The following is a 10,885-nucleotide window of genomic DNA, read 5'->3' as shown; positions in this document are numbered from 1 at the left end:
GCAGATAATCTTACAGTCTGTCAAAGGTCCCGGAAGGCCTTTGAGGGTAGTTTTCATTCTCCATACACCATGCATTTTACCCCATAGCAGTGAATATTTGGTATTCACAATCTTCAAAGGGAAAGAATTAAATGCAGGTTTAAGATATTCTCTCAAATACAGTATACTTTGCAACACTTTATTCACATTCTCGGGAAAAGAGAAAAAATAATTTATAACAAAGAACATAATGTCTTGGATGAAATTCCAACTTGAATTCCTGATCTTTCCATATTGTCCTTTCATGTTTCTGCTGGTCGGGTTCATCCTCCAGTGGAGTCCTTGGATCTGATCTCGAAACTTATTTAGAGTTGCTAGGTGAATGATTTCATCCTTTCGATGTATGATCGTTGTCCACCATCAACAATAAGATCTAAACTTGATACATTTTGCTGAGGAACATAAAACTACATTCCCTAGTATGGTCGCCACTATGCTAGGGCCTAGATCGACCTCAGGCTGAAAGGAGGCAATTATAGGGTAACTACAAACCACGCTTAACCTGGTACTAGCTCTACCAGGTTGGGAGAGGGCTCTCTCCTTGTCAATATTAGTTAGGATGGTTGCAATTATGACTTGAGATGATTGAATTGAATGTAGATTTTAGGCTAGGTATAATAGCTCAAAGGATTTTGGGTTGATTTTTAAGGTTTTGTTGCTGGATCAAATGGAGCAGGCAGGTTGGGTCCGGGAAATCAAATTAGGGATACAGACATGTTTTGTGGGGCAAGGTAGACAAAGGATTTATGTACTAGAAAATGATTGAGATGGTAGATTTAGACTGCTGAGGGGTTGAGGAGGGCATGAAGAACATGAATCCTCTTCAAACTGTTGAAAACATAGAAAACCAAATGCATTCCCAAGACAAAGCATTGTAAATTACTGTATTTTGTCTATTCACCTTGATTCATTTAGTTTAGAAGAGAGAGAGATATGTGGATACATATAAAACATCAGATAAACTCATTATAAAGAAGAAACAATACATAAACTCAATATCACAAGAATCCCACAAAAATAGTTGTAAAACCTGGTTTTATTCCTTGCCAATCCGCTGATACAAAGATACAATGAGTGCACCACTTCCAAAAGAGTCCAACCCTTGCAAATTATTGAAAAAAGACATCATATAGACCTCAAAACCATCTAAGCTATCCATCAGGGGTTGAATCCATGAGAAAAGGGGTGGTTTCAACCATATCTAAACTAGGAACACAAAAGTAGGCAGTGGAACAACTTGCCTCTAAAACCAAGGAAACCAATTCATTCAGCTCAAAACCACCTTTGACTTGATGTATCTACCCTATCAAGTGTTTTACATCCATAATTACATCAAGTTACATCATTTACCATGCTAATTTCACCAAGAGAGCAAGAAAAAGTCAACTGTAGAGAAAACTAGGTGAAATTTGGCTTTTCTAGCAAAAACTGGCAAAATTCATTTAATGCGCAGTGCTAGAAATTTAATGCACAATGCCACTTCAAAGGTCATTTTGAAGGTCTTACGCTCATCCAAATCAGGCCCAAGATGGCTTGTTGGAAAGCCCTACCTGTCTAGTTTCTGGAACAATTTGAATTTCTTGATTTGGAGGTCATTTTCCCCTCTAAAAGTTGAATCTCCCAAGACTGCTTCCTGTGGGTCAAAAAAGTGGCTGAGAGGGAATTTTTGGGCGTTTTTCCCCTTTTGGTGGCCAATATCCTCACCAAATTTTCTCAATATTTTTGGGTTTACTTTTTTTTTTCATGCTAAATCAAAATGTGTAAGCCATTTCTCAAAATAGTGTCCCCATCAAAATCGCAGTGCCAGTGGCGTTGCGCACCTATTGGGCTTTCCTGTTTTTCTAATTTCAAAATTTGAAAATGACAAAAAACTCTCAAAATTCCCCCAAATTTGGTACAGAGCACCCTCAAGCACTGATATGATGAGCTAAGAAGGCATCAGTAAGAATTTCTAATTTGTTCTTCTCCTTGTTCCATTTTTCACCTATGTTTGGGATGCCTGTAGCCTCTGAAATGATGGTAGGTGACAGAGTGAAAGTGACACCAACAAGTTGTACTTCATTATTGTCCAAGTGTGACACAAATAGCCTTGCTAATTCATGGTGATATTTGACCCTCTCCACCATTTCACAGAACTCATAACAAGACTGATGCTGGAAACATGTGATGGCAAAGGGACAAGCAAGTAATTCTCTGAGGTTGATGGGCTTCCTCCCTGTTTATCTTTCCTCCTTTGTGAGGTCTCCTCTGCTACAAGTTTAGTTCCCTAGAACTATCTGTGAGGGTCTCTTCCCCAGTCTCATAATCACTATCCATTGTCTTATTTGGATGTATATGCTTGTGGGGAAAGAAAGATAATGTAGGTGAATGATGAGTATGAGGAGATTTTCAAAAGAAAGGGATTGAGTGAGAGGAAATAGGGATATGAGTGAGATTTGATAGAGCGTAGGGTTTGAGAGAATAGGGTATGAAGGGGATGACTAGGGTTTTGAGAATTGAGGGTATAGGGTTAAGGTAAAGGGTTATGTATGTAAATAGGGTTTTAGGGATGGTGTATGGTTTGGGAAGTTTGTATGAAGGGATGAGATCTAGGGAAATTTATATGAGGGAATCAAGTTTAGGGAGAGAGTGAATGGGGCGTAATAGGATAGAGGGATGTTAGGGGGAAAACTAATGGATGAGATATGAGAACAATATATGAATGAGATTTAAAGTTTTATGAGAGGCTTTGGTGAAATAGGGTTTGGTTTTTGATAAACACAATTACCATACACTGATGCAAAAAAAAAAACCCTTTTTCAACAAGAATAATTGTGTTACTTACTTGTCAAGAGGAAAATTTGGAGAATTAAGGCAAATTGGAGTGATTTGAATAAGTTTTTGAGAGGGTTCAATAGGCGTGCAGCTCCAGTTTAATGCGCAGTGCCAATGTTATTTTGCACTGAGAGGAACCATCCAATGCGCAACGCCAATCCAATGCGCAGCGCCAGCTGATAGGTGCGCAACGCCTTTTTGCAGATCACTTTTGGAGGCCTTCCCGGAGTCCAAATTGGGCGTGAGATAGCTTGTTGGAAAGCTTATTGAGTCTACTTCCCAAAGAATCTTGAATTTTTCAAGTTGGAGTTTATTTGCCCTATCAAAATTCAAATCTCCCAAGACTAATCAAAATGTGCAAAATGAGGCTGCCTAAATGCATAGTGCTATTGCCGTCAACTTTTGAATGTGTTCCTCAACTCCAAATCGAGCTCATGATAGCTCATTGGAAATCTCGTTGTGTCTAGTTATTAGTTGACTCATCAAGCAAGTCATTTGGCCAACTAGTCTAGGAGAAATCTTGATTTTCCCAAGGTCACTCCAGAGGTGCAACAACCCTCATGAGGCAACTGTATCTTTGACATTTCTCTAAAACCATGACACCTTTGTAAAAAGTGAAGGACCTTTTTCTTCCTTGGCCTATTGTGGACAAAAACCGCTCTCATTTTTTCCAAATTCATTTTGTCTTGCTCAGAAACAAAAACCCTAGGAGAGGGAAATGTGCTTACCTAATCACAACTAAAGCACAAACAAGGTGTAAAATGACACATTGGAACTTGAAATGATGATGAAAATTCTTTGAATGATGGTACACTCAGCCAAATGGTGACATGAACTGAAACTTGGGAAACTTTGAAAGGAGTGAAAACAAATCCTAAACCTAATACCTAATGACCAAATTTTACTTGAAGACTCACTGAAATGACAAAATTTGACTTTGACACCTTAAAATCACTTTGTAAGAGCATGTTTGATCACTGGAGGAAGGCTTCAAAGATTGACACTAACAGATAGCAGGCCTAAACAGTACCCAGATGAACTCACTTGTTTTAGCTCCCTATGCAAGAAGCATTTCTCTTATTTAACCCTTTATTTATTTATTTAATAATATTGTGATTAGAAACTTATTATTTTCAACAAGAAAAAGAGGGATCTTGACTTACTGAGAGCAGAGGAGCTTGCCCCTTCAAAGAAGTTTATTTATAACATCTGATATTGGTTTGCTCATTTTCGATTTTCCCATTATCCTTCTCTACTAGATTGGATAAGTGAATAACACACTTAGTAGATATGCACCAAGTTGAGGAGTTTGGATACTAGAATACATGCAAATATGATAGGTTCCCTCAAGGTTTTCTTTTGGATGTATTTTATTTTTTTTCAGATCTAGCTCAACCTATGGCATTTTCTTGAACAAAGAAGGAGAAAAAAAATAGCCAAGCATTGTGGTTGTCACATTTTCTCTTTTTCTCACCACAAAGTTATTTTTAAGACATGCACTTTTCACATAACGTCTTATTTATGTACAATGACCAAAATAGAAAACAACACAAGACCCAAATTTACAAAACACACATAACCGACACAAATGAAAAATAAAGAAAAATAAAAGAAAAGGTTGTACAAGAAACACAACTTAGAGCTGCTATTGAAAATAGCTTTTCAAATTTCAACCATTTGTGGGAAGAGGACCAGTCCTCTTGTCTAAGGATTTCAACTTGAAGGTATTATGATGGAGCTTTTCCTCGATGGTAAAAGGTCTAATCCACAGAGGTTGAAACTTCGTTTTTTTTCATTTCTCTTTGTGGGCTTCATCCCACTTCAATACTAAGTCACCCACATTGAAACTCTTAGTCCCTATAGATTTTTTGTTGAACCAATGCTTGATACAGTTTTGATGGATGGAAAATATCTCTTTGGCTTTGAGCCTTTCTTCCTCAAGTTTAAGCAATGTGACTACATTGAACCAGACGGTGAGATCTATTATCACTTAGAATTTTCTCAAGGTTAAAGAAAGAAATTTCCGAGGTAACCACAAACCAATCTTTTAGACTCGGGTTCTAGCCAACTTAAGTCCAAAGAGGGCTCTATCTTTATAATTTAACTTCGTTTTTTATGGGATTTTAGGCTAGTTCTTAATGTTCAGGGTTATTTGCTTTAATTGGGTGGTGGAATTAAGAAGACAGATGGAAAGAGCAAATATTTAGGCCATTGGGCTGTGGAGTCAATCAAGAAAGGCTTCATTGGATTTGATTTATCACTGAGGTAAGAGTTCACAAGGTAGGCTAACATAGCAAGAACAAATCTGCAGGTTTAAATGGATGAGAATCCTAACCAGGGCTAAGGGCAATTAAGAATCGTTAATAGGGATTAAAATGAGGAAGGAAAGGATGGCCAGTAGCAAAGAGGCAATGAAGAATCCTATACTATGGGCCAAAGGGGGGTAAACTACAGAAGTAAAGAGGCAATTAAGAATCTCCAGACCAAGGCAATTTAGAAGAAAACATGAATAAAGCAAACAATTAACATAGAGAGCACTTAAGCTAATTCTGATGATATCATTCCTTGTTTGCTTTTAAGATTTTATAAGAAACACACATGAATATTTCATAACATAAAGAGAATACAATATTTAAACATGAGAAAATGATACTTATTTGTTCCAGATGTGCACAAGAATCGAGTGAAATGTCCTCAGCTTTATTTCATAATCCAGTAAACCAGTCCAGTCTTGAGTACAATAGCTCCTTAGCTTACAAAAAAATGTCTCCAGAAATGCTTTTTAATCCACCCAAAATACTTCAAATGAAGAAGTATTTATACAAATTCTAAACTGAAATATCTTGAAAAAATATCAAGATTGGTTTTACAAATATCTCAAACTGTTTTACACTAATAGAACTTAAATAAAGGACATTCAAAACTAATGAATCTACTTGGAACTATTTTTATGGATTTATGGTGACAAAAAAGAGAAAGTCGAATTTGATAGCAACTCTTAATTGATGATGAGGCATCCCAGTCACTAACTGCATCCTTTCTTTGTGCATTCTGCTCCAGAAATTATGCAAACTTAGGGTCCAATGATACGCTTGTATATCTCAATCTGAGATAGATATGTAAACAATGAAAGAGGTTATTGTATATAAGAATGTGTTTGAGATAAACCTCTCCCCATTTCCCTAATTTCAGCTCCAGCTGTTCACAATATTCTCTGCAAAAAGATGTGAAAAACAAGACTTTACACAAACTGAAAAATAGGCTGTGAAGACATGCACTTATCTCACTTTTGGTAATACCTGTGTAAAACGTGAGATAGGTATTTGTAGATATGTCTTTTAGGAACAAAAAAATCCTCCCATTTCTTAAAATATGTCTTGGATTGGCCACAATAGTTTCTGCAAAACTATGACTTGAACAAGAAATTTCTGAAGAAGGTACTATTTCTGCTCTGATTTCATCTTTTAACCTTAAACTTCTTTTAACTATTTTTCACTTTTACTTTGGATAAAATTAATTGTTGTTGGTGAAAGTGTTTTCATCTCTATTTAACCCTTACTGCATCCAAGTTTACTTTTACTGTTTTACTTTTGCTATTCTGTTTTTTCATCTCTCTTCACTTTGTTATGAATCTGTATGCTATGCTTTGTAATTGTCTTCGCTACTATTTATCTTCATGATAGCTGATTTACTTGACTTGGTCTTCAATTTGATACTCTTTAACCCCGATACATTTTGATTGTTCTTTACTGTGTCCTTTTACCTTCACTGTATATTTTAGGTTTTTACTTTCTATTTCAACAATAGATCCTTTTGTTCTTGTGTATATTAGCATCTGGTAGTGGATATAGGTTAAGTCCATGCTTATTGTATTCATCTGCCTTGTAACTGTATTCTCTGTCTGGTTGCTTTGTTATGACTGTCAATGCTCTGTGTAGTTTTCTTATTTTCTGTTTCCTTGTACAATTGTGTTCATCCTCTGAGCACAAGTTCTGAATGAGGTTTTCTGTTGATTCTTGGAATAAATCAGTTCTGTGACTAGTATCAGAACTACTTATCCAAGCTATGATCTTAGTTTGATAACCTTAAAAATTCAATATTATTCAAGAGAATACAGGTTTTCATGAAGGGCGCTTGATGTCTCTCTGGCACAGGGATGACTGGGAAAGGGGTCGCAATAGAGTTTTGGATGGAAAATAGATGGTGAAATCGTGTTGCAAAGGTTCAGGGAGGCATTGGAGGGTTTCATAGGTTTACACAGTCAAACGATCGAAAGCCATGAAAACACAGGTTTTCACGTTATAAGGTTTAAAGGACAGAATTTCGAAATATGGCGCGAAAGTCAATTAAATGAACGGACGGGCAGTTTATCGAAATGGTGGGGAAGCAGTATTGAAGGGCCATCACACTGCTTATGAAGCGTGGGCGGTTTTGAGGGAAGGTCACCTGATTCCATTCATCGGGCGCCATGGAGTAGTTGGGTGTAAAGCGAAACCACCCATATTGGGCGGGTAAAGGTCGACCTTCGGAGGCCGCCCGATATGATTGTTAACCGTCGGATCAAATGGGACTTGATCGTACAGTGGTCGGGGTGGGGTTTCGACATGAGGTTTAATGGAGGGGCCCGATGGAGTTTAAACAATGACAAGATTAAGTTAATCAGAGATTATGGTGTGGTTAGGGCGTCAGGGGCGATTTCATTGGCAGAGGTTAACTTCTAATTAATCGCAGATCAATTAATTAACGTCGATTGTGGGGGGTTTTATTTATAAAGTTTATATTACAAACTTTGGGGATGGGATATTATCATTAAAGGGATTTAATAAATACATAGGAGAAAGGGGTTTATTTTTGGGAATTAAATAAATATAATTAAAATTAGAAGTTAATATGAAAATGAAAGTGGAAAAATGGAGTTTGCGCTAAGTATAATGTATTTGATATATATATATATATATATCCACATCTACACATCATAGCTTAGGCTAAAACTTTTTTGTGTGTTTCTTTGGAAAAGGGGTTTTCTTGGGGGGTGATCACTTTTCTAAGGTTTTATCCTTAGGAAAAGGGTTTTATTAGGGAAAATAAGTGAATTATGGAGGGGCTGAATGCTTATGAGGGGAATTTTAGTACTTAAGACCTATAAGTTATTGGGCCTAGGGTCCGGTCCCTCCAGAAATCAGAGAAATGCTCTGAGCCCCTTTAACTTAAGATTTTAGATGCTTTAAGACTTTCCATGGAAATTAGTTAAGTGAAAAATGTAATGATTGTGGAAGGTTAATCAATTGACTTTGTGTACTTTGATAAATGCTCAATTGTCATCCATACTTAGAAATTTGATGATGAAGGTGAATAATATGATCTTATCTAATCAATCATCACAATTCTGCAACCATTCAACTACTTACCCACCTACTCATCCTACCATTTTTACTTCTCTTTATTAGGGTGCACTTAAACTGGCAAACCCTTATCAACACCTTTTCTTTTCTTTTACAATGGTATTCTAACTAAGTCTAACCTTATTACCTCCAAGGGCTCAGATTAAACAGTTGAGCTCCTTTCATTCACTCTACCTAATCTAATTATTTGCCAAGGTTAAACAATTTGGTCAGATTTTCATTCTCTATCTATAAACATGAAATTCAAAATATGGAATAACCAAGATTAAATTGTTTGATTACCATGGATTGTGGCATGAATAACAAGTTGCACACAATCATTATTATGCATAAAAGTAAATGGTAGTGGCATTTGGGCTTGCACACTTTCATGGTATTTTCTTTTTGGGGTTCATTTTCATCTTTTTTGACCTTTTTCCTTCTTTTTGCCCTTTGATTTTTCTTTTAGGGCATACCGTCTTTACCTTTTTTTTTTTTTTTTGAATATGGAAAACATTTGCAGAAAGTAAAGGTATGTACATACATAGATAAACTAAGTCAATCATAAATTATAGCACCTATTAGTATAGGAACCTAACAACGGCTTCACTTGGGGATGGCATTTCCTTGTGAAATGTCAAGAACACCGTCAACTAGTAGCCTGATCCATTGGGCCAATCCCACACATGTGTATGCTTTGTTGTATAATCTTTGTGACTAAAACTTTTGAACTGAAAATACACCCTTTTCTACAAACTGAAATCTGATCTAACATAAACTTGTTGCTGAAAACTGAATTTATTCAAATTGAAATTCTACCTACTTACTCTAATCAGCTTTCTGACTGCTGGTTAGGTAAAATGAAACAACCAATGCAACCACTCAAGCATCATATACATTGGTGACTTTTGTTGCTTGTGCTTGTTGGTGGTTAAAATTGAGATCCCGAAATCAAATATAACTTTGTTAACCTTTGAGAAGATAAGGAAATTCCTGATTTCCTTTGTTGAATCTAGAAACTGTACAAAAGGATCTTGTAAAATATATACACTATTCTTGAACTGATTCAAACAACTGTACATCTGTTGTGTATGGCCTGCATGCCATGAAACTGAAATAATACCTTCATCTTTATCACCCTGCATGTTTTAAGATGAGCCTTGTGATGATGTTTCTTTTGAAAATGGCAAGAAAACTAGTTGCCTAGCCAAGTCTGTATCAATACCTTTTTCAAAGTCATAGTTAGCTAATGGAGAAGGAATTTGACTACACATGCCATCCAACATATCAGCCATTGGATCATGAAAGACTTGAAGAGACTGTTGCCATCTATTTTCTATTGGTTCCAATGAAACTGCATGATTTTCTAAAAACTGCTCATCCTTTTTAATAGATAGATTATGCAAATTTCCTTTTAAAAAATGAACTGCTTTAGAACAGAATGTTAGGGAATTATATTGGATCATTTGATCATATTTTCTAGCTTCCAAGTCGTCTTCTGCAACCTGAAATTCAAGGGCATTTTGGGGATGCAAATCTAAATATGAGAAGTCTTGAACAAGGATTTTATTGCCCTCTAGATGGTTAATATAAAAACTTGTTGACGTTTGATTTCTAATTGCATGAAAGTTATCTCTGATAAACTGAAATGAAGAAAAACACAATGGTAATGTTCCTTCACTGATTTCAAATTTTTTTGCACTTTCCTCCTCATTCTCATAGCTGAAATGAACAAGCTGATCACTATTTTCAAGCTGCTGAACCTGAACTTCCTTATTCCCCAAACTAACTTCTGATTACTTTGCAAGGTTAATTTGGACTGAGGAACATAATCATTATTATAGTGATCAAGCTTAGGCACATCATCATAAGAAGTAATGTCACTAACTGTATATATTAGATCAGTAGATTGCCTCTCCACATATGGTTCTATAACTCCATCTTCAGATTTATGGTAGTTGGAATTAATAGGAATTTGTTCATGGTTATCATCCTCTTCTTTTTGTGAAACATATGTGTCATGGTGATTTTGAACAAAATGTTCATCTTTCGTGGTGATCTTCTGTATCCTCTCCACTATCTTCTTTACCAAAATGTCGAGTTTTACCTCTGCTTTTGCTTTCAACTTTTCTCTTCTAATTTGCAGATTAACTTCTACATCTACTGCCATGTTCTACATCTATTCTAGTGTTGAGGGGTTTCTTTCTCTTAGCTGAAATTCTAGCTCTGGATCAAATTCCCTTGGGTAATGCAAAAGAGCTGAACCAGCGAGAGGTCTTATATTTGATGGCATTGAATAATAAATTTGATTAAATCTCTCTGGAAATTGTTGTATTATTTCATCTGGATATCTCTTTACCTGATTATATTCTTCTATGATTACAAGAAGATTGACTTTGATTATCCATCTATCAAGGAAGAGTTTGAGAAAATGCTGGAGATTTGAGATGCTTGCCTCAAGCAGGGTTTTGAACCAACTCTTGACTTTGTCTTACAAAGAAAGAGAAAAAGCCTAATACTGACATCCTCTTCATCTACTTCAAATAAGTTAAGATAATCCTCAAAAGCTTGAATATGTTTTTGGGCAGTGATACCATTCTCTCCATCAAACCTAGCGAGATACTTGTGATAATCATTGGTCATTAACTTGT

This window comes from Pinus tabuliformis, chromosome 7 (genome assembly GCF_031772625.1).
Source record: "Pinus tabuliformis cultivar Carrire ecotype Pingquan chromosome 7, CPIR1, whole genome shotgun sequence".
Lineage (NCBI taxonomy): Eukaryota > Viridiplantae > Streptophyta > Pinopsida > Pinales > Pinaceae > Pinus > Pinus tabuliformis.
This window is presented reverse-complemented; position numbering follows the sequence as displayed.